This window comes from Orcinus orca, chromosome 20 (genome assembly GCF_937001465.1).
Source record: "Orcinus orca chromosome 20, mOrcOrc1.1, whole genome shotgun sequence".
Taxonomy (NCBI): Eukaryota; Metazoa; Chordata; class Mammalia; order Artiodactyla; family Delphinidae; genus Orcinus; species Orcinus orca.
The window spans coordinates 8741719-8766898 of NC_064578.1; the positions used below are offsets into that span (position 1 = coordinate 8741719).

The window sequence follows — 25180 nt, forward strand, 5'->3', positions numbered from 1 at the left end:
ATGACAGTGGGGGCAATTAATAATGATGAGAGAATACAGACACCATTGCAGGCAAACGGGGGTGAATGTTTGCCCTGCCTTGGCAACCCCCCGTTCTACCTGACTGCCAGGTAAGGTAGCCGGATGTGTGACGCTGTAGCTTCTTTGCTGTTGATGCCCTCACGCAGGGGGCTTTTCCTGGCTCTTAAGGGCCCTGGGAATCTTCGGACTGGCTCCTCCCACCTTCCCCTCCTATCCGTCCCCCGGCCCCAACCCCCGAGAGCCCCCGGACTGTGGCACATCCGCAGACTAGCTACTGATTTTCTTAGATTGGTTGAAAAACAGAGGTGACCTCAAGGGGTTGGTGCCAGTTTTCTTTGCTCTCCGGCTGAGTCCTTACTGGTAGGGCTCTCCGTGTGTTCACCGAAATTCTGGAGACCTGGGTTCCACTTGGGAGCCACAGTTAGTGGAATGTCTTTCCGGTCAACCCTGCTGAACTTCCTCTCATCCGGAGAAGGCAAGCCGTACTCCCTCCTTCGGGGGCGTGTGATGGTGATGGTGGTGGTGATGATGAGTTAATGATGACTGAGCGTTTGCTGTGCGCTCGGTCTTGTCATGAGCGCTTTACATGGATTATTTCATTGCACCCTTCCTATAGGTCATGATGCTATCTGTGTCGCCATTTTATGCATATGGAATCTGAGGTTTCAGGAAGATTAGTAACTTGAGCAAAGTCAGACAGTTGTCCAAGGATAGAGGCAGAATTCGAGGGCAGATCAGTGGATTCCAAAGCCCACGGAGTACCACCTCTCAGTGGAGTATAAGTTCGGTGATGTCAGTGGTTAGCTGTCTGTTGAGCGCCTGTTCCAGGCACGATGCTACGGAAGGAAGGATGCAGAGACAGATGAGCGTCTCTCTCCCTGCCCCTCAGGAGCCCACAGGCCGGTTGGCACAAGACCCAGACCACTCAGCAGGCGGTGTCTCTTCTCTCAGAGGGGAGTTGGGGAAGAAGGGGGAAGACAGCGCCAGGCGGGGCGTGGGGCCGGGGGTGGTGGTGGTGGTGCAAGCAGACTGGAACGTTGGAGAGGCGTGGTTCAGGGTGGGGGGAAGGAGGGTCAAGTCCGAGGTTGGGGCCCTAGAAGCCTTGTGACAGTATAGCACGCAACACGCCCACACATACACTCACGCTGTCAGACGCGCGCGCACACACACACACACACACACACACACACACACACACACACACACACGAAATTCAGCCACAAGCTAATCCCATCAGACCCCTCCTAGGACTACACACACACACACACACACACACACACACACACACACACACACACGAAATTCAGCCACAAGCTAATCCCATCAGACCCCTCCTAGGACTACACACACACACACACACACACACACACACACACACACACACACACACACGAAATTCAGCCACAAGCTAATCCCATCAGACCCCTCCTAGGACTACACACACACACACACACACACACACACACACACACACACACACACGAAATTCAGCCACAAGCTAATCCCATCAGACCCCTCCTAGGACTACACACACACACACACACACACACACACACACACACACACACACACACACACACACACGAAATTCAGCCACAAGCTAATCCCATCAGACCCCTCCTAGGACTAAGGTATCAGAGTTCTGAATCTGCCACTTGGGAACATTATCTCCATCTTTCCATTTCTCTTCCACTATAGGCAAAGTAACGCCCCTCCTTTTTCACAGATGCCTGCGTCCCTGGGGACTCCGTGAACATGAATTATGGGGATACGGTAGGTTATGAGTGTGTTACAGGGAAGTTAGAGTTGTAGATACAATCAAGGCTCGTAATCACTTGACCTTGAGATGGGGAGATAATTCTGGATTATCTGGGTGGATCCAGTCAGAGAAGGAGATGTGAGGACAGGCAGAGGTTAGAGCCATGTGCTTTGAAGATGGAGGAAGGGCCACAGCCAAGGAGTGCGGGCACCTCTGGAGGCGGGAAAAGGCCAGGAAGCAGACTCTGCCCTGGAGCCTCCACAGCCCTGCTGACACCTCGATTGTAGCCCAGTGAGACCCAGGTCAGACTTCCGACCTCCAGAACTGAGAATATGTTTGTGTGGTTGTAGGCCACTCAGTGTGTGGTCATTTGTTACAGCAGCCAGAGGGAACTCACACAGCCTCCTCTCTAGAGCCAGTTCTGTTCGTCAGGCTCTGCAAGGTGAACTGCGGTCACTCACAGCCCGGGCAGGTGTACACTGTGGGCGCCCGCCTCCTTTTATGCCAAACTCTTGGGGTCCCAAAGGAAGCCCTCCCTCCACCTGGGCCCCCGGCTGGAGGTGAGACCCAACCCTGGAGCCATCCAGGCCCTAAGGCATGAGAGTACCTCTTATCAGTGGCCGTAGCCACACCCAGGAGAGCTATGATATCCGGGGTGGGGGGGCCACAGGCAAAGGAAACAACAGGTCCCAAGGCTCAGGAATTCCACACGTGGTCCCTCCAGCCAGTCTGCCATGATCTCACCTACCCCCCCAACCCCCTGTTGTTTTTTTTTTTAAACAAAAACGACAATGTTATGTTCAGGCAGCTGGGTTTTTATTATTCATACAGATTTCTAAAAAGGAACATTCTGGCTTTAATTAGAATGAAAGATATGAGTGGTAGAAATGCTCAGACATCACACGGCTTCATTATTTACACCATTGATTTCAACAGGCAGATAAACACAGAGTAAGACATGGGCTCAGCACTCTTTCAAGAATAGAGCAGCATTAATCTGCTTCTAGCTCTCCACCCATTGACGGGACCCTGCTTTTCCCTCTCCAAGGGCGAGACCACCGCAGTAAAGGCTCGCGACGTGTGGCCTTGCTGTAGCAGGAGAGACAGATTGCAAAAATCGAATGAAAGCAGTGATGAATTGGGACAGTACCCTGCATGTAATACCATGTGTCAGATGTTCAGTAAATGTCTCTGCAGCCGTTTGCTCGCTTCATCCTGGCAGTTTATCCGAATGACGTGAGTGTCTTAGTCTCCCTTTACAGATAAGTAAACTGACTTCAGAGAGGGGCAGTGACTTGTGCAGCCACAGGGCCACAGGGTGGTAGCTATTTGTATGAGGCTGCCTGGCCCCAGGAGCTGCCGAGTGTGGGCTCGGACAACGTGTATTAAGTGCTTTAGGCCAGTGCTGTCCAAACGAGGCTGCGCGTTAAAATCACCCAGGGAGCTCTCAAAACCCAGTGCCTGGGTCGCACCCCAGACCTATTAAATCAGGACGTCTCGGGGTGCGAGGCAGGCGGCGTCAGTGCCTTTTAAAGATCCCCAGGTGACCCCAAAGCGCAGCCAGGGTGGGGGGACACTGCCGCTTTCTGCACGTTCCCTCCTCCAAATCCTCTGTGCCCCTGTGAAGAAATTACCGTTGCTGACCCATTTTAAAGATGAGAGACCTGAGCCTCTGAGAGGTCACGTGACACCCCCCCCCCCCACTGAGTGGGGATGTGAACCAGAAAATTCCAGAACCCTCATTTGTAACCACTACACTAAAACGCCTTCCTAGGGGGAGACTGTTAGTGGGTCAAAAGAGGCTTTTTCCAGGAGAATGCTTTGTGCCTTGGGGACGTGTAAAAATTGAATCAAGGTTTTTCCCATCTTGTGGTTTCCAGTTCTTTGAACAACCGTGAAAGTTGAAACTCCTTTTGCTGTGAGCATTCCCCCTTTTTCCTCTGGACTTCTAAACCCCTAATTGAATCTGCTTAAATCTATATGTTTTCCTTAACAGTCGCAGCAACTCACAGGTCCGGGGTGGGCCCAGGGGATCCAGGAGGGCTTCTGCTTCCAAGCCCCCAGGAGTGTGGGCTCCTGGTACCTCCAGCCTTGACCTGTGTCCCCGGGGACCCTGTCCTGCAGGATGAACTTCCCCCACCAGGGTAGCCCAAGTTCTCAGAGCAGTGCCTAGTGATGCCGAAACTCAGCCTCTGTGCACCAGTGCTGAACTGAATCTTGGAAGCAGAGTTCCGGGTGAAGTAGCAAAGAATAGCTTTGTCGCTTTGCCAGGCAGAGGGGGCACACAGCAGGCTAACGGCCCCAAAACTGTGTGTCCCAATCCGGGGGAATTTGGTGAAGAGTCTTACAGCAATGGTTCAAGGGTGGGGCTGCCGGTAAGGATCCGGGTGTGTGCAGGGCCTCCTTTAGTCTGGCCTCAGGTTGTCTTCTGATGAGCTTCTGTGGTTCTCGAGGTTATCACACTATGACCTTCCCTCTGGAATGGAGAATGCTTCATCAAGTAGTTAACATCTTCCATTTATTGGGATTTTAGTTCTGCAGAAGAGGTCAAAGATATATGTGTGGCCCTTCAGGTGGAAGCAGGACCCTGCCCCACGGCGGCACTAGTGTTTCTTGACTACTCCTCCCTTGTCTCTGCATCCCCTTCCCTGCCTGATTAGCAACTGTTTGAACCTGCCCTTGGGAACTCAGGGGGCTGAAGCCTATTCCCTACAAACAAGAAACGGGGGACACAGAAAGGCCTCTGTGCCCAGGATCCCCACAGGGTCATGCTCGGTTTCACTAGCATCCTCCATGCAGAAGAGATGGGGGTCATTTCCTCCTTTAGCTTATAACTGTGTAGGGGCATGACTGCTATAGACTCCCAGACATTGAGCAAAAGCCTCCCCTCGGTAGCTTGGGGCTGTGGCATCACTCAGTGTGCACACAAGCAGGGAGCACGCACCTCCAGGTCCCCTTTCCCCCTCCCCGCCGCTCCCTTCTCTCCATCCGTCTCCCCCCCCTCCCATCATTCCCAGACCACATTCTCTGACTCTGTTCACTTCTTCCTGCTGCTGTAACAAATGAGCCCGTGCTTAGTGGCTTCAGACAACACGAATTCATTCTCTCACAGTCCTGGAGACCAGAAGTCCGACCTCAGCATGTGGGCAGGGCGTGGTGCTTTTTGGAGACTCTGGGGGAGAACTCTGTTCTGTGCCTCTCGCCAAGCTTGGGGTGGTGGCCGGTGACCCTTGAGGTTCCTGGGTGTGAGGAAGCATCGCCCCAGTGTCTACGTTCCATCACGCGCTGTTCTCTCTGCCCCGTGTGTCTCTCTGAGTCATGACATGTACTTTATATAATGACACAGCTCTTTGGATTAGGGTCTACCCTAATCCGGTATGATCTCACTAATTACAATGGCAAAGATCCTGTTTCCAGATAAGCTCACATCTGGAGGTTCCCGTGGACACGAACTTTGGGAGGACGCTGTTGAACTCAGGACACCTCCTTTACGTCTTGCCAAACCCGTGCTGCTCAGCTGTGTGATCTAAAGCACGTGCTGGAGCATGAGTCACCCCACCCTTTGATAACCCTTTCCATTGACCTCAGGGTCTGACTCCTTAGCCCCCAGGCTCTCATAAGCTCTTTCTCTAGCTGCCTCTTCACCTTCTGCCTGAAGCGTATTTCCCAAGGCCCACCACACTGGCCTCCATCCTGTGCCATGTTCACACCTCCAGGCTCCTGCCCTTCCTGTTCCCTCTGCCCGGAGCACCTGCCCTGCGGCCCTACTCATAGCTGCGTCCTCCTTCTCCAGGCCTCAGCTCAAATGGCATCTCTTTGTAAATTCCTTCCCCGACTACCCCCTCTAAGATAGCCCCCCTTTATCACACTTTGCAGTTTTATTTTCTTCCTAACGCTGATCACCGTGTGAAATGATCTGGACCTCATCTGTGTCATGTTCGTCGTCTGTCTCCTGGTTTCTCTCTGGTTCATGGCTGTGTCTCCAAGGCACAGTCTAGCCAGGGAAACACTGAACTAATGATAGCATCACCACCTCGAGACTCTGCGTTGAGTTCCCTTCTTCCATCCATCTGCCACTCAAATTCTCTGAGTCCTCACCATGTACTGGGCATTATCCCTGATGCTGGGTGAACAAAGTCACCATTCTCTCTTGTATTCTAGAGAGGGGGCACGAAATATGCACATTTGTGTGCGCTCAAGGCTTTCCATAGGGCGTCAAAGATGCTTCCTCTAAACTTCCAAATCACACTCAGCTCAAACCTTGCTTTTCTATCTTGTGAAACCAGCGAAGTTCCTGGGCTTTTTTCAATGCCGTTGGCACTGAGCCCCTCTGGGATGCTAATTGAAGTTCCCCCCATCTCCGTGGCTTTTGTTTCTTTGGTCCAGGCTCAGCCCCGCTGCTGTCATTTTCTCTGGGTAAAGTAGGATCAGAGACGAGACACCATTGTAAGGTCACTGAAGGAGCCCAGCACCTGAAGACTGAGCTTGTGGCTTTCAGGCCAGTGATTCCAAGCAGCCCTGAAAGGTCACCTGCCCTCTCCAGTTTGGCGCCCTCAGCCTCAGATTACATGGATCGAGATGGCCAAGGTCTTTTCCAGCCTGCACTTCATTATTTTTTTTGACTAATTACTCATTTGCTACAGTCACTGTTTTTACTCATTACTAATTTGCTATAATCATGACTAGCTAGCTAATCTTCTGTTCTGCTTAGAGTAGTGGTTCTCAAATTTGTCTGCACAGTAGAATCACCTGCACATCTTTCATAAACCCCCAAACCCAGGCCAGAATAATTGATTCTAAATCCCTAGAGATGAGACACAGTCAATAGTTTGACGTTTTCCAGATGATCCAAATGTGCAGACAACTTTGGGAACCACTGACTTAGACCAGGAGTCAGCAGGTTTTTCTGCAAAGGGCTGAGAGTAAAGATTCTTGGCTTTGTGGGCCGCAAGATCTCTTTCACAACCGTGCAGCTCTGTTAGTATAGCATGAAAGTGGCCATAGAAAGCAGGTCAATGAATGAGCGTAACTGTGTTCCAATAAAACTTTATTTATGTGAAACAAGCAGAGGGCCATCTTTAAGCAAACGGCCATATTTGGCTCACGGACCATAGTTTGTATCCCTGTAGCCTAGAACAATTCCTGACACAATATCAGATGGATATTATATCAGATGGATGAATGAATACGTTCAACAAGCATTTAATAAGCAGCTACTGTATATCCGGCTCTGTGCTGCAAGCTGGGATTCAGAGAAGAAGGTGTGTCCTGTCTAGTTGGGGAAATGGAGCCGTAAACAAATAATCAAAATGCAGTGAGACTGAGGCAGTTAAAGATGTATGAGCTGGCCGCCAGGGAGGCCCAGGGGAGGGAGGAACCAGTTTGGCTTGTGGGATAAGGAGGAACTCAGGGAGAGTCTCCCAGCAGAAAAGACATTTGAACAGAGTCTGGGAGGAAGATTTTCAGTCTGACTCCCAGCTGCCAGGAATAGAGATTCCAATCAGGTTACCACAAGGATGGAAGGAGGCTGTTTGCTCTCCCAGGTCACATCTAGATGGGATGGGGTCTGCGGCAGCTCCCAGCCGGGCCAGCTCCGTCTGTGATGTGTCTCCCCTCTGGATTCTTGCTTGCTTTTCCTCTATTGAGAGCTTCATGGGTGACCGTATAGAGAGAGTGATGGTATTATTAAAAAAAAAAAAAAAAAAAAGGTTGGCTTTAGAAGAAGATGCGCTTGGTAAATTAGTTAATTTCCTTATCTGGGAAAACAGGGAGCGTCGCAAACATACTTCAGAGTGTTTTGGCGAGAAGGTCAAATGAGGTGAAACAAAAAGATGGTTGGGACCGCACGTGGCACCTGTGAGTACTCAGAAATGTTCGTGTTGCCACGATTGTTGTTCCTTTCATTCTTAGCCCTTTCTTCCGTTTGCTGATTGCTTTTGCATCCTTATAAGTTTGCCTGGCCCAGCATCTATCAAGATCCTCTATAAGCACCCCCTTTCTAATTTAGGTCCTGCCAACTGCTGGCTCAGGCTTTTAATGTCCTAGTTCAAATGGCCAGAAAAGAGAGAACCTGGTGAGCCAGCATCCATGTCCCAAGTCACCAAGTTGCCTCTGGATGGACACCCTTTAGGCCAGGGTCTCCCCCTGGGTCTAGTCCCCTGGGGAGGGAGGAGGGAGCTGATACAAATGTAGCTACCTGGGCCCCCGGGCTGGGGCTGGGTCTCTGTCCCTAAGAAAGGGCTGGGAGTGGGCTGCCTCCTGCAATTGGACCAGCACAGAGAGCCAGTTGGGCAGAAGGCCCATTAGGGAATGATGTGCCAAAGATGATGTCTGCGGTCTTCTTGCATTCCCCTGTCCTTAAAGAGGGCCCGGGAAACAAGGTCGCAAGTCAATCAAAGGAGGCAGAGGGGCTCACTGCCCCGGTGTCTGCAACCTTGCCTCTGGATCCTACCTTCCAGAAACCCAGCCAGCCCTGGGCATTGGCCAGCCATGCAGATTAGCCCCGGTCCACTGGCCCAGCCCTGCAGGGAGGGACAGCCAGCCCCCAGAGAAATCATTTTGGAGTCAAGTGTGAAGGTACAGCCCAAGGACTGTAGAAGCCTTTGTTTGTTCCCATCTGCAAGCCCAGGCTGCCAAAACATATTGGGAGTATAATGAGAAAGAACGGAATCAAAATAATGTAAAGGAAATAAGTGCTGAAGAGGATAATCAACATCCTTTCTGAATAGATTTCCTGCCAGGGAGATGGGAGCAAAGGGAATGTTTTACCCATGGGGCCAAGGCAGACAGTGGTCCTGGAAAGGAGGGGGAAAAAAATTACTTCCTGGAAGAGAGTCTTTTAATTGTTCTTTTGAGAGGGAGGCGGGAGCTGCCGAGGCCCGGAACGAGTCCTCTGTTTGGGGGGTGTCTCCGTCTGTCAGCCACGGGAGCAGCCAGACACCCCTCAACCGTGAGCACGGGCCGTGCAGCAGCGGTTTCCCTGGGAGCATCACTCAGCTTGGCACCAGGCGGGCTGCGTAAGCATCTTAGGTCTCCCACGTGCTGATGGGCTTTGGAGGTAGCCAGATGGACGTCGGCTTGGGTCCCAGCTGTGCCACCTGCCTAGCCTGGGGACGTGTGAGTTTCAGACTTTCTCCAAGTCATACTTTTTTCCCAACAAATTCTCATCCTGCTTGGTTTGCAGAACTCTCATCTGTAAAAACTCTTAGGCACTGTGCTGGCTGACGACAGCTTCAATGAGATAGTGTGTGAAAGCCACAGCACATCTTAGGAGGTTCAGGCCAGGTTTATCAACTCTCTCTTGCTTACTCACTTTTGTTCTTTCTCCCCTCTCCCTGTCTCTCCTCCTCCGCTCTCTTTTATCAGGAAGTCTTGCCTCGTTCGTGCATATGGGGGTCACGTTTGCTTCTCCATCCTCCCCCTAGGGAAGCAGGTATTATGCCTTCGCAATAAGGGGGGAAAACCAGAAAGTCACTGTTTTTGTTTCATTTCATCCTTCTGTTCATTGTTTACTGAGCATCTATAGGATGCTAGGTTTCCACCCAGGAGCTGTCCACAGAGGGGACTTGAGCCTAGAGAGTGAAGGAACTCCCATCCAGGGCACCCCCGTTTTCCTCCCTGCCCTACTTTTCTTCGTGGTCTAACCGCAGATGTTTCTTTCCATCCTCCATGGAGAAGGCTGCCCCTGGCTTTCACACCATTTCTGCCAACTCTTCATCATCATCTGAACTGCCAAGAAATAAAACCTTTTCACCTTAATAAAAATGGCAGGAAGGCAGCCCTTGTGGATTCCACTGCTTCCCTCATGTCTCTAGCTGTGCTTCAGACCCCAGACTCCTCAGCTCCGTGCCAGTGTCTAGGGATAAAAACAAGAAGAAACGGGCTAACGTAATAAAATAACATATTGACATTCTTCTGTGCATTGTGCCTGACCCTGTTTCTTTAATTCTCCAGCCATCCTTGAGAGGCGTGTGATTGTTAACCCCATTTTGCAGATGAGGAAACTGAGGCACAGAGAAGTTGAGCAACTTGCTCAAGGTCTCAGAGCACTGGGTTTCGGGGCCAGGGTTTGAAGCCACGTGGTCTGGCTCTGTAGTCTGTGTGCTGAACCGTACACTGATGGAATGTGACACTGTCCCCCAATTAGCCCGCAGGTGAGAGCAAGAAGGAGCGGAGTGAACATTCAAGCCTCACAGTGCGCTGAGAGCCAGAACAGTGTCTAGACAATGCACTCTGTCCTGTAATCACGAGAGTATTTGAGGCTGAAACAGTAGCCCAGAAACTCCCTGATAAGCATCTCAGGACAAGCAGGTGGCCTTTGAAAGACAGCATAAGATCCCAGGGTCTGAGCAAATCATCCTCCAACAGAAACGACCACCACACATCTAGACCTGGGATGGCCCCTGCGGTCCAGTTATCAGATGATCATACAGCACAAGGACAATTAATTTCTCTGCCCCTATCTTATCTCCCGGATCTCACAAGCCATTTCCAAGTTTAGTTGCCGGTTCCCAGTTCCCAAGCACCGGCGGCCCCATGGCAAGAGTTCAGAAACGTCTAATTCCGAGTGGCAAAAGCACACTCCCAGGCTGAACGCTGACTCCATGCCGGTTTTTCATAATTGGTTTTCAGAGCAGTGGTTCTGTGATGTGTAATTGTTAGCAGTTGTAAAAAGATAACTCACATTTTTAAAAGCTTAAAGCTTGCTCTGTGCAGATAAAAACTGTGACAAATTATGTTCCGAAAAATCATAAAAGTAGAGAGAGACATGTTAATAACCAAAGGTGGCGTTTCATTTAGAGGTCAACCAGAGCTATTAACGTGGTCCGGAATTTCAAGCTTTGGCAGTAGTGATTTGACCATATCACTTATCTCCCTCAGCCCATGCCTAAGTATCTCCCTCGGTTAAAAAAAAATAATCCACAGACAGTAATACGGGAGGTCAGGGGGAACCGGGGAGAAAAGCAGTATTGCCAAAATAAACCCAGCTTTCAAGGAGAGACATTCACCTTGGCCAAGGCCATTAAATGCTTTGGTTCCCACAGTTTCACCCCCGGTATTCGAGAACATGCTCACACACGTGACCACCAACACACGTCTTATACACCCACACATCATGTAAAAGAGGCACGTGAAGATTTTCCTGCAAGGAAAAAAAAAAGAAAATTGATCTAAAGATTTGATGGCAAACACAACAAACAAGTGTGTGAAATGTCATCTAGTTTTCCCAAACTTAAAGTTTTGGTTTTTTTTCTTTTCCTTTATCCGAGATAGAAGCAAATCCAAAAGGTGAATGACCTGAAGCCAGTGGGGGGCACTCCAAGGTTTATCCACACAGTGGGAGGGGAAGAGTTGAATGGAGTCTGGCCATTGGCTGTTTTGAAAATGGGAGGTTCCCAAGCCATTGGTTGAATCCATGCGAATGTGCGCCTCCGCCGCTACCAGGCATGTGTCAGTTTCACTGGTGATCAATTTCTGAAGCTGAATGATTGTTTCTGAAATCGACCCATATTCCATGCCCGGGAGATTCAGATTGAAAGGGTCTCCTTAAAGGACAGTGGCAAGAAGGCAAGGTAGTAAGACCATTCTAGAACATGGGACCTCGGAAAAAAGCATGAACGGCAAGTCGAGCGAATAGAGTTTTGACTTTCTGACTAATTAGTTGGGCGCTGCTGAGCCCGTCACCTCACTTCTCTGGGTTTTCTCTCCTGTGAAATGGACAGATCCCAGCGCTGGTCCCACTGGGTGTTGTGAGAATGTGCATTGATGGTGTACTCCACATGGACACTCTATCCCCCCTTCCCAGTTTCTTCAAGATACCCTCAATTTTCCAGGATGTTTTCATGTCTTGTAGAGGTCGGCAAATTTCAGTCATTTCTCAAATCACTTATTTTTTTTCATGCCATTTTATTACCTCTTGTATCTTGGAAAGAGACAAGGAAAAACAAAGGCTTACAGATGGGGAAAGACCTCTGCTCTGAGAAGCAGATTGGCCCATAGTTGTGTATTTGTTTAAAAAAAAAAAAAAGATTTAATACGCATCCCCCCAAAATGACAAAATGGTCTCTCCTTGTTGAAGAAAAATATCATGTGTGTTGTATATGGTGTCAGGTACGTTCACAGTGAGAGTCTTCCACTTGAGGAGGAGATACCGTGGTGAAGAATCCATCTGAGAGCAGACAGCTGGCTTTTTAAACATCTGCCTGACCTTCCTTTACCATAATGTAGAAATCACAGCAGCCAGGACATAGAAACTCAGGTTATAAAAATGCATGTCATTTATCCACAGGCTAGACCATCACATGCAACGTGGGCAGATATATGTAGCTGAGTTTAATGCATTATAAATGAACATAGTTATGCATTTATTTATTTTCATCCCTCATAGATCTTCCATACCACTTAAGCATTGAGGAAAGAGAAGGAAGTGAAACACAGGAGGGTGGATCCTGTAATTGAAGCCCTGAGGCTAAAATGGATTCCTTAACAAAATGCAGTTGAAGGTCTGAGGCCAGAATCACACCACAGTTACAAGCTCATTGTACTTAGGCCCATTCATAAAGAAGATACCGCTGTGTGTGATTTGTTTCCAATCTGCTGCGTGCTCTGCTCACCGGGGCGTGGCTGAATAAAACTTCTGCCCTCCATAAGAAATTACCTACATTTCTTTGGGATCTCCACGTGATGGAGGCTGTCTTCTCTAATTCTTTACCATTCTTAAGTATTTGGTTTCCTTTTAAGTTACCGGAATTGCTTATTTTTAAGCAAGTATTTTAAACAACATAGTATGAACTGCAAATACTCCTGACAGATTCATTAGAACTTCAGTTTGTTCTCTTTATCCTGTTAAACATACTGCCCTCCTCAGGGTCTGGGCGTATACAGGTGATCAATAGTACCCATTATTACATTACTTATACTAAAGATTGCGTGGGCGCACACAAACACAGCCTCAGAGCGAATGCACTGGTAACCATTGCCTTATCCAACGCTCATTGACTATTCAAGTATAATGATGGACCAGACTAAGAGTAATACCAAGATGACACTAATAACTTCCATTGGGACTCATGCTTTGACCTGGTGGTCTTTGTTTTTCTCCTTTCATAGTGGATGTTGGGATCTTAAGGATGGACTCCCATCTAGCTAGGAAGCATATAAATAGATAGCTAAAAGAGAGCCTCTCTTGGCCCTTTGTGCATTAGAATGACTTTCTATCTCTTATACATGTTTATGGGAAGGGTTAAAAGGGCAGAGATGTGGGATGGCCCATCATATGCAAATGCTTGGTAGCATCTCCTGCCCATTCATGGGGCACGTCATCATTCAGCAGTTCATAGAAAAGAGAGAGTTCTGCCATTGCTGTGAGCTGCTGGCTTCTGGGATGGTCAGAGGAGAATCTGTTTGCTATCACAGAAGATAATAATAACGAAACCAAAAACAACAGGTGTGACTTTTTTGAGCAGATATTTATTCTGGGAATTCTGCATATAAAGCCGTAGGATATAGTTAACCTTTGAGCAGCTCAGTGGGTGAACTCATGTCCAGCTCTAAAGCTAGGTCACCTCTTACTTGGTTAATGTATACTTTGAGAACGTTCATCAGGCTCCCTGAGCCTCAGTTTCCTCTCCTGTACAATGGGCTTATAGTAACCAAACGGAGTTTCTATTTATAATAATTTGTAATAATCTCTCCGGTTGAAACACTGCCTTCTGTTGGCTCTTCAGTGTTTCATGGCTTGTCCTGTGGGGCTCACCTCCTAGTTCTCCTTATCAGAGTGGCACCCACGACCCCCTTAAGGGACAGGTTGTCCTTGTTATTCTCTTTCCCATTCCTGCCCCTTTCTATCATCAAATTTCACAATTAGTGATCCTATATTTTATATACTATAAATTATATCTGTGTATGAAATTGTAGACTTATTTATCTACTTATTTTCTTTCCTCTCAAAGCCCTGAGGGCGGGCTCACAGTTTCAGTCCTTGAGACTAGGCACCTAGAATGTGCTCCAGAAAAAGCTATTAAGTAAATTAATGAACGTTAAAAAACCAAAACAAGAATACAGTGTGTAAGGTATAATCTTATGTTTTTAAGACATAAGTAGATACAGGCTTGCATATATCAAAAGGGAAGATTTGGAGTTTTTAATTTCATTTCAACCCTTTCCTCTATTTTTTTTTCTTCCAGAGAGAACATACAGAGTTTAAAATTGAAAAAAAATAAAAAGTAGCAGAATTTTATGCATAAAAATGAAATGAATTTTAAACCTTCACTTGGGCAGAGACAAAATTCGTATTAGAATTGACAGTCTGTTAATCACTCTTCTCAGTGTAATCCAGTGAGCGACTCGGTTCCTTTTATAAGTTAAATTGATTCATACGTATTGGCAAGTTAGCTATTTTCCTCAAAGGGAGTTGAATTTATTGGGGCTGTATATTTATATCTTATTATCCTTCTTATGCACCGGTGACACGATCATTATTTCATCTCAGTGTGTTTATTAGAGTAAGTGCTTTTGGAAAGGGAAGTTGAAAAAAACCCCACCTGTGCCCAGCAATCTTTCTAGGCAGGTACGTGTAGAATTCTCTGACCCGTGGCTGTAGCAGTTCTCTGCAGATCTTTGCTGACCATGTCCCCAGGGTGTGTTCCCAGCAAGCCGCAGTCAGGACATACTGTTAGAATATGACTCTGGTGTGTTCTTCAGATATGTCTTCTGCCCCTGTGCATGAGAAGGGACTTGCCTTTGAAATTTGCCTGTGGGACCCACTGTCATTGATGAACAACTGGTCAACCCCCTGCTGGAAGTCTGCTGAAATAGTCTTATAAGTGGGTCATGTTTATGTGTTGGAAGTTGGGAGGGTGGACAATGGGAATGGGTTGACCTTGGACAATTGCAACCTGTCACAGATCTACATGAGTTGGATTGCCCTCGTTAGCAACACATTGATCATCAAATTCAGCTAGGTCCCTGCTATGCGGCCAGTGACCAGTGCAAAAGAAAATCCATCTGACCTCAAGAGCCTTGAACAGTAATATGTCTTTACTGAAGCCATTTGAAGAGGAAACCAAGGGAGAATTATTTTACATAGCACAGAGCAAACCCCTGAAAAGGGCTGTCTAACCACCTTACTTTCCCAAAGCCCTCTTGTCATACCAGCTGCCCCATATCCCTTCTCCTCTGCTCCCCCCGGGCACCCTTAGCTCACCTCTTCATGCTATCTCCAGCCTTCAGATCTCTCCTGTCCTTCTGTATTCTTTCCATTTTGTGACTTTGCTTTCTTCAATTCTGCATTTACTCTGAGCAGAGAAGCTGAAAATAGAATCCTCCTGGGAAGATGAGGGAAGGGGAGGGGCTGGGCTCGCTCATGCTTGAGCGTCACTGCCCCTCTCGTGATGGTTATAGCTGCCTAGTCCCTGCATTGACTAGTTGGATTCTCCCCACATTACAGATGAAGCTGTAGCGAGAAGTAACTGTCCGAATCACACAGTTGGGGGCCGGGTTGGGGTTAAGCTCCTTCGCCAGTGGTCGCATATGGCCTCTCTCTTTTGTTTTGTTTTTTTTTTTTTTGCGGTACGCGGGCCTCTCACTGTTGTGGCCTCTCCCGTCGCTGAGCACAGGCTCCGGACGCGCAGGCTCAGCGGCCATGGCTCACGGGCCCAGCCGCTCTGCGGCACGTGGGATCTTCCCGGACCGGGGCACGAACCCGCGTCCCCTGCATCGGCAGGCAGGCTCTCAACCACTGCGCCACCAGGGAAGCCCTGGCCTCTCTTGATGAGGGTAATCAGGAAGAAGGAAATCAGCCTGAATGTGATGCCTCATCAAGGGTTTCAGGCTCATCCTCAGCTGCTGAGCAAGTGACTTTGTCCCATGAAGCAGAAGTTAGAATTTGATCTTGAACTGCTGGGAGACGTTCTCAAGCTCCCCAAATCTCCTCTTCAGTGGGTTGAATTCTCAAAAGGCTGGGGCTCCTCTTTGCTTCCAGGGAGGAGATGACATGGATGGATATGAAAGGGTCAACCATGTGGGTATTTTGGAGGTGAGAGACAGGTAAGTCAGTCATCATTTTAAGACAGAAAACCTAAAACTAGAACAAATCCTCTGTTCTTCTGACCCAGACTTCCACTAGCAGGACTTTCTGCTACAAAATACCTACCATGTCTTTCCCTCCAGTGATGGAGGCCTCCCGGCTGTGTGAGAAACTCACACACTACATCATAGTTGAAAACCTTTCACTGTTAGTTTATAACTTCTTTCCTGAATAGACATCATAGGCTGTTTAGCCTCTAAATATTGGTTCTACCTCTGTTCTCTAGAACCTTTTAACAATAAAAGTCTAGGTACTTCACCAAGTACAAGTTCTCTTGTGAAAGGAAATATTTGACCCTCCTGTATTTTCTCCCCACTTCACCCTCTCTTAGCCAGAGCCTCAAACTATGAGAGGATTCCAAGTTTTTACCAATGAGAATTCAAGGAACAGTAGTCTCCCCGTAGCACAGTGGCTCTCAAACTTTATCGGGCACCAGAATTACCCGGAAAGGTTGGTGACAGTCCAGACTGCTGGACTCCATCCTAGAGTGTCTGATTCATTGGGTCTGGGGTGGGAGAATTTGCATCTCTAGCAAGTTTCCAGGTGGTGTTGATGCTGCAGGTGCCAGGACCACACTCAGAACCACTGCCTTATCAGTTTGAGATCTCATCACATCTTGGTATGCAATTGTTCCCTGTGATCAAGTCCCTTCTACGTGAAAGGTGTGCATAAATTGGAAGACAGAATTAGGTTGAGTAGCTACACATCCACTGAGAAGTCTCTCATCCATTTCACATCTCTCTATCTCATCTTTAGGTATTTCTTGAGGGACAGCATCATATGCTTTCTGAGATCAAAACATATTTGTACTGTACCATTCCCTTGAGATACTAGCTTTCCACTTTCCTTTTTCAAAATCACCTTGTTAATAATCCGTTCTTAAGTTGTGCCAATATAATGTCCTTTCTTCATTTTTTCTTTCAAAACCAAGACATTGTAAAACATGATTTTCTTCCTTTCTCCCCGTCTTCCTGATCTGTTGCCTTTCACCTGTGAATTGTTTCATTATCTCAGGATATTAATTATCCAGTTGCATGGATTTAAACTATCTAGAATAATCATCCAGAGTGACTGGATTGTTTCTTAATCTTTTGTCCCCGCTCTGGAGTTTTAAATTTGCAATTTAAGTACCCCTTCCAGTTTGAATATTTCTTCCTGGTTGAGAAGACTAAAGAAAACCCCAACATAGGTCACATTTCTCTGGTGGCTTACGGTTCATCAAGTATACTACATACATTATCTACTTAGGCATAATTTATTATTTCTTCTCCTTTTATAGGTGAAGCAACTGAGATATCGTACATGGCATATAGTAGAGATTTAGTAAATACTGAATGAGCGAATGAATGAACGCTAGAGCATAGACCTTGGGTGCAGAATGCCATGCCCCATCCCATTGGTACTATTTTGCAAAGTTCTCCCACTCTGTCTCGTCTGGTTGCATCCCACTACCTAACCCAGGCGCCAGGCCGGTTCTTCTCTTCTTCTTCGTCATGCTCCAAACCTCAACAGAAATGCACCATTTTATGAATTGAGCATCTCCTACTTTCGCTTTTTCTGAGATATGTTCAGGCCAACAAAAGTAAGGTCATGTGCAACCTGCAGACATGTTACCAGTGTTTGGGGCTGGAGAAAACAGTTGACTAGATAACTGAAATTTTTATACAAAATAAATCTTAACACTTCTCCATCCATAGTACAGTTCAGGGTCTGACCGTTTCTACCAGTCTGTACGGTACATTATCTGCATATCTGTTTAATTTTAAGTTAATTAAAATTAACACAGTATAAAATTCAGTTCTTCAGTTGCAATAGCCACATTTCAATTGTTCAATAGCCCGATGTGGCTAGAGGCTACCATATTGGACAGCCCAGAAATGGAACATTTCCGTCCTTGCAGAAGGCTCTATTGGCCAGATCCAGTGTAAACTCTATGTATATGCGTTCTCTATTAAATCAGTCAAAGGGGGAGAAGGAAGTGGATTTTAGTGTTGCATAGCGGTTGTTTTGAATGTTCCTGGTAGGATTGACCCTAATTTACCAAGTGAAATTCCCAGATGAGCCAGAAGAAAAATGATTGAGTTGTGCCCAGAACAATGAAAACCCTCTGACATGTTGATATTCTAGGCCAGCGACTTTGCTTGTGGCATTTTGGAACAAGATTCAGCATCAGGGGCTTCCCTGGCGGCGCAGTGGTTAAGAATCGCCTGCCAATGCAGGGGACACGGGTTCGAGCCCTGGTCCGGGAAGATCCCACATGCTGCGGAGCAAGTAAGCCCGTGCGCCACAACTACTGAAGCCCGCGAGCCACAACTACTCAAGCCTGTACGCCTAGAGCCCGTGCTCCGCAGCAAGAGAAGCCACGACAATGAGAAGCCCGTGCACCGCAATGAGAAGCCCGCGTGCCGCAACGAAGAGTAGCCCCCGCTTGCCGCAACTAGAGAAAGCCCGAGCACAGCGACGAAGACCCAATGCAGCCAAAAATAAAGAAAGAAAATAAATAAATTTATTAAAAAAAAAGATGCAGCATCAGGAAAGCGTCACCCATGTCGAAAGCTCCCCTGTAAGAAATGTCTCCATTTGACGTAAAGTAAATAGAAGAGGCAGGTTACAGGAACAGGAAGCAGTGGAGGATGTCTAAGTGATAAATGGTACCCTGTCATATCACATTTGACGTCTTAACAGGAAAAGGGGGCTGTCGGGCCAGGTGTGGGTTCAGGGAAGACGTTCAAACCTTTTCCTCGTCTTCATTTTGTTTTTCAAGGCGCAGGTTGGGTTCACGAGCTCAGAGCTCAGTCACGGCATATCTATCCTGCCAAATGAGAAGCCGGTCAGGGCAAATATGTTCTCCAAGGCAGCCTCGGCCCTTCCCAAGAGCAAAACGATCGCAGGGCTTCTAAGCTGTTGAGCGAGGGCGCAGCCGAGAGGGATGCTGTCCAAGGGAAGATTGCCATCAGCAGTCACGTCATCTGTGTTGTAACTACAGGGGTAGAGCGTGGGACCCCGGAGAGAGTGCCAGCCACCCTAGAGTCAAGGATGGTCTGCGCCTCATCGATCAGGCTCTGGGGTGTCCAATCTTCATAGGTTGCGTTTCTCAAAGAAGCACCGAGGAGAAGTTCAGTGCTGCATCTTTGAGGGGTCTTCCTTAGCCAAGCAGGTTTCGTTTGTCTCCCGTCAGATCTCGCCCAGATCATTTCCTCATCCCCAACACATTTATCTGGGTTTCCTATCGGCCTGAACGATTCGGAGTATGGATCTGTTTTTCAGACTGCCCGTCTGGCTGTCTGACCTATGGTTGTTCCCTCTCACAGAAATGCATGATGTTACCCTTGTTAAAAACCACAGTTAGTCTAAACCCTTTACAGGAAATATCGGTTTGGTAAGACCAGAGGTACTGTTAATAGGAAGTCACGTGATCCGTAGGGAGCGTGGGTGCACGCAGTTGAATTTACACGATTTCTACTTATTGCTGATCTCTGGCAGCAGCTGCTGGCTACTGACTGCAAAGGTTCGCACGCGGACGGGAGCTCGCCCTCATGCTGTGTCACGAGGCCAGAGCTGGAGGTGCCCTGCCAGCCCTGGAGGCCGGAGGACTTCCAAGGGGCAGCTGGTCCCGGGTACGGGAGGCTTTTGGAAACAGTCTGTGTTCACGGATCCTTCCCATCACATTCCAACGGAAAGGAAAGACCAGACTGTTTGCCAGTCTTAAGGCTGCCCCTAGCCAGCCCAGACTTGGCAGGCAACTTCGGTTATAACAAAAGGAAGTTGCCTCACAGATGGTTAGAGAATTAGAGTCATATAAGAGCTGCAGGGCCAATGGCTGGTAGGTGTGTGGTTTGGGATTGGAACTGGTGGGCGGCTCCGCCATCTACTAGCTTTGAGGCTTTGGCCTCAGTCTCCACATCCGTACAGTGGGGCTGATACTCCTTATAGGGAGTACATTTAGTTATCAGTCTGTAGCAGTGGTGCTACTAATCATGACCAGAGACCATTGATGATTCTGTTCTAGGCACATGACTAAAGCCATAAAATATGACCATAGGAAGAGCACATCATAGCAGTTCATTCAAGGAGGAGAAATAGTCTAATTTGGCCATGACAACATGTCTTAATCCTTCTGAGTTTTCATTTCTTTCTAAAATATAGATAATACCTCTCCCACATTGCTATGGGAAGAATTAAATGAGATAATGGTTAGCACAATTCTTGGTACCTATGAAACTTGATAGAAGCCACTACTGTTGTTAACATTATTACTATTATAACTATCATCCTCCCTGACGCTGCCTCAACTGCCCTTGAGCTAGGTGGTATTATTTTGTCCTGCAGACAAGAAAACTGACGCTTCTCAGTCAATTAATAGCTACTATAATTAATATATTTAGAGTGTCAAGTGGAGTGCTACTGGAAAAGCCCAAATTGCGTTCAACCAATACAGAACAGATTTGTGGGAGACGTGAGCCATGACGAACCACACCGGTTAAGGAGAAAGAAATTTAAGTGTTTGGTTGGTCCGAGGAACGTATGCCTACAAAGTACTCTACGCATTTAAGAGTTTAATTGCGAACCCCTCGACTGCCTGAAGGAGTATACACGTTCTCTAGATCTGGGAGCAAATTAAGGACATCAGTGCTGTGTTTTATTTTTCTTTTGGTTTTTCTTACAACCTTAGAGAGTCTGTGAGCTGCTCCATCATATGGACTCATTGTGTTCTGGTGGGGTCTCAGGCCCAGTCACTGCGGCCTCATTGAGGGACCTCCCAGCTGATAGGACAAAGGCCAACTCCAGCCCAGAGCTCCTCAGCTGAGAGCAGTTGGTCTTTACATGTAGTTGCAGCCATTATATACATTTAGCCCCAAGATGCATCTTCCCTCCTTGCGTTTCTCTCTCTCCCCAAAAGCAAAGCAGGAAGTGAAGGGCAAGACTCTCAGTCCCTGGGATTAGCACGTTTCACTATTCCTCACATCTAGGATAAATCATTTGTGTAGTAAAGAGATGCTAAAACTCAGTAAAATATAGGCGGAAAGTAAGAAAAAATGTGATATAATTATAGGATTACCTGACTTGAGCTAGGGTGTTTATATTTTAAAGCAGTTCTTACTAGGGGTGTATGTATATTGTATGTGTGTTTGCGTGTGTTTGTGTGCACTGACACAAGAAACATGCTACTTCTGCAGTCTGATCTCCTGTGCAGGTCTTAGGTATACTTTTGTTAGTTCTGCATTGGCAGCTTGTGCATAGATGGAGTGATAGAACAAGACATCAGCAAAGTGCACCGTCATGATACTGTAGAAGAGTGCTGGCAAACATATGGCCAGAAATCTGGCGCTCCCATTTCTGCATCATGGCAGGCATCACTAATGGATCAGGACACTCTCGATGCTCCAGCCAAGCACAGCCTCAGATTGCTTCTCAACACAGTTCTCCAGCCAGACATAACCAATCACTTACAGTTGGCAGGCAAGATGAAGGCTGTTTAGCCTCACTGAGAGAAGAGAAACTTCTCATGCCAGCTTCTGTGATCCAGAGAAGATGTTACTCAACTTATCTTAAAATCATTACCTGAATCTTATTTTGACAAAGCTTATGCCTTCTTTGAAAGGAGAAAATTACATTTTAGGGGACAAAGCTAGGGCAATCATCCTGAGAGAAGGTCTTAGTTTATTTTTACTTGAATCCAAATTAAAACAGATATTCACTTTATAAATAGCATCTAAAAATGTATACCAGTTGACCCAGTAATTACATGTAAATTCCTGGTAAGTAAACGCTCTTCATGTGGCGGTATTTATAATACCAATAACAGTAATCTAAATATTCAAAATAAGCAAAGAGATAAGTAGTATACACTCATTTGATTTACTCCGTGTAGCAACCGAAATAATGTAATTAGGAGATATATGCATTAAAATTAAATGTAAAAAGAATTGGAGGATGTAAAAATACCTAGAATGATCATCTCTGGTGGTCAGATTATCAGTAAATATTTATTCCTTTGTTCTCCTTATCACTATTTCTGTTCTCAGTAATGTGTGATTATTTTTCATTGAAATCATTATTGGAGTGTAACATACATACAGAAAAGTGCTCAAATCATAAGTGAACAATTTAATGAATTCGAATAGGGTGAATGTACCTTACAAGCTCCGGATCAAGAGGCAGAACAGCTTGGTTGTACTCGGTTTTGAATTTTATAATAATGGAGTCAAAAGTTAAGTACTTTTTTTCTATTGACTTCTTTCCCTTAATATTGCACTCTTGCAGTTCATCCACGTAGTTGCATTTAGTTATAGGACATGTATTTGCATTGCTGTATAGTGTTCCGTTTTGTGACTATAGCATTGCATGATTGATGGACTTTTGGGGGCTATTCCAGTTGCAGTGCTGCTACAAATCTTCTCATACGTGGCTTTTGATCATACGTGAGCATTTCCCTGGGAATATATCTAGGGGTCTGATTCTTTGGTCACACGACAATAACTTTTCCAATGGAAAAAAATATATATATATGCATAAGTTTAAAAAATAACACTATTTAAAACTCCATTTGTCAAAGGCAAAAGCACAAAAGATTCAAGAAATCCAGATCAGGATAGAAGCTACCCTAATTTGTGTGTAATAGATACAAAGAAAAGTTAGAATAAAACTAAAGGAAAGAAGCAAACATAAAAAAACACAGCCAACTAAATTAAACCTAACTAAAACTAAAATCCTAGTACATGTGAAGAAGTAACATTTCTGGTGTTTTGCTATTATTTTTCTCTCCAACAGTACTTGGGGTAATTGCTGCTTTGCTGTTCTCCCAGGCAGTCTCAGTATTTGGAAAGAGGGGTGCTGACCAGTTTCTCAGGATACAGAAACTGAACTATAGCCTGACTTGTCTTCCATTCTGAAGGCGGCATCGTTAACCCACTCATCTTCCAGCGTGGTATTCCATATATTCTGACTCTACCCGTGTTTCCATTATTGCCTTCGAAGTTCTTCATCCTCTGCCATTATTTTGTGCTTCCCAGAACGTGTTGGGTTCAGAGGCTGGAAACCATGGGGGAGTAGACTGGGATTCGCCAAAATGTAGGAGGGCAGAGAAAGGGGTGATCCTTTGATTGGGTGTAAATTACAGTACATTTTGTGTGTGTGTCTGCGAGCTTCAGTGTCCCCATTTGTGATGAGGTGCTAAGAGTGTCTTTTTTGCTGGGTTGCCACTCTGCTGTCTAGGGAAGTGCCTGGTATCTAGTAAGTGTGTGCAAGTGGCAGCTGTCACATCACACCATCACCATCACCATCACCATCATCATCACCATCACCACCATCACCACCACCACCACCACCACCATCACCATCGTCCCATCTGGGGAAGAATATCGAGTCAATATGGAATCATTGAGCCCAGTCACTCTCTTTTCTGCAGAGAGCCAGGCCTCTGTACAAACTAGCTGGGCACCTGGGGTCTGCGTGATGGGGCATAAGCATGTGGACTTCAGGAGAGGAGGAGGGATTGTCTCTTCTCGGCCAGATAGAATCCACACCTTGAACCCTCTTATGCAGGTGCAACTCTAGAGATTCCTGCCTTCGGGTCACTAGGAATTTTCTACTCAACTCTAATCAAATTCTAATCAACACTCTCCTGCTGATGTAGGTTGATTCTTCTGAAAATACTCATGACTTTTCACGCTAGGTCAATCATTGCTTTATGCATGCATGCATTCATTCATGCATGCATGCACTCGTGCATTCCATAAATGCTAAGAACTTACTCTGTCCCAGCCCTGTGTTACATGCTGGAAGTTTGAGGATAACAAGGTTTCTGGAACTGCAACCTGCACCCAGTGTGGAGACGGGTGCGCTTGTGTGTATACACACGTGTGCACGCTAAGAAGTCAGCCCTTGAAGGGGTGATTAAGCATCATGTTCATGTTTGTGTACCCACCCCCACAGTGTCTAATATATCTTGTTTATCTGGTCTGTCACCAGATAGTGTGTTTTATGAATGAATGAATGAGACAGACAGAGCCAGAGCAGAAGGAAGGAAGGGAGGGAGGGAGGCAATACATGACCTCTTCCAAACTCCCCTGTACCCTGTTCATCCTTCTCAGATAGCAGTCACTCCCTTCGCCTTGGAATTCCACCATTGGCTATGTACCTGTCTCTTCTGGGAGCTCACGTGCAGCCTTCTATCCCCAGTGCCTTCACAGTGGCTTTCCTGTAGTAGCATCATCAATAAACACTTGCTGAATGGATGCTTTGTAACTGAGAAATATCACCAGGTGTCACTGGAAAAAGGATACCGGCAGGGGTTACTGTCAGAAGTGAGTAGGGAGGCCGTGGTGGCAATTGCGGCCATTCAGGAAAGAAATGTAGGGGAGTGAACTGAAGCCGAGGCAGAGGCTGGAGAGGAAAGAGCAAATCATGGAGAGGATGGGGGGGAAATTCAGCAGAACTCATCGGCCAGTCGGCAGCAGAAGGTGAGAGAAGAGGCGAGAACCGAGGAGGACACTGAAGTTCTGAGCTTAGGCAGCTGGGGGGAAAATAGCGCCATTCATTCCAGCAGGTTTGGGAGGAAAGTCCGTGAGGAGGATTGACGGATAAAGAGCTGTCAAAGGACCAGATGGGGGCGTGAGAGAATAAGCACCTAAAGTCACCTTTAGGTCAAAGGTCCTGGTGCAGTTTTTACATGTTATACTTTTTTCCCTTCCTTTATTTTTTTACTGACGTATAGTTGGTTTACAGTGTTGTATTAATTTCTGCTGTGCATCAAAGCGATTCAGTTATACACATATATACATTCTTTTTTTTTACATTCTTTTCCATTATGGTTTATGAATATAGTTCTCTGTGCTGTACAGTAGGACCCCGTTGTTCCTCCATTCTGTATGTGAAAGCTCACATATGCTCCCCCCAACCTCCCACTCCATCCCTCCCCCAACCCCCTCCCCCTTGGAAACCACCAGTCTGTTCTCCGTGTACGTGAGTCTGTTTCTGTTTCATAGATAGGTTCAGTTGTGTCATATTTTAGATTCCACATAGAAGTGATATCATATGGTATTTGTCTTTCTCTTTCTGACTTACTTCACTTAGTATAATAATCTCTAGTTGCATCCATGTTGCTGCAAATGGCATTATTTCATTCTTTTTTATGGCTGAGTAGTATTCCGTTGTATACATGTACCACGTCTTCTTTATCCATTCCTCTGTCGATGGACGTTTAGGTTGTTTCCACGTCTTGGCTATTGTGAATAGTGCTGCTATGGACCTAGGGGTGCCTGTGTACTTTTTTCCCTTCCTTGTTGTGTTTTCACTGATAAGCCAGTGAGGAG

The 25180-nt window shown here is 46.7% G+C and overlaps 1 long non-coding RNA gene across 1 annotated transcript in view; it reads left to right on the top strand.

The window, feature by feature from the left end:
* The first annotated feature begins 1604 nt into the window (after positions 1–1604).
* LOC125962757 (uncharacterized) overlaps positions 1605–25180 on the top strand; it is a 77341-nt gene continuing 53765 nt past the window's right edge. The window contains exons 1-2 of the long non-coding RNA XR_007474463.1: positions 1605–1652; positions 1748–1794. This is a non-coding gene — a long non-coding RNA (uncharacterized LOC125962757). The remainder of the gene's footprint in view (positions 1653–1747; positions 1795–25180) is intronic.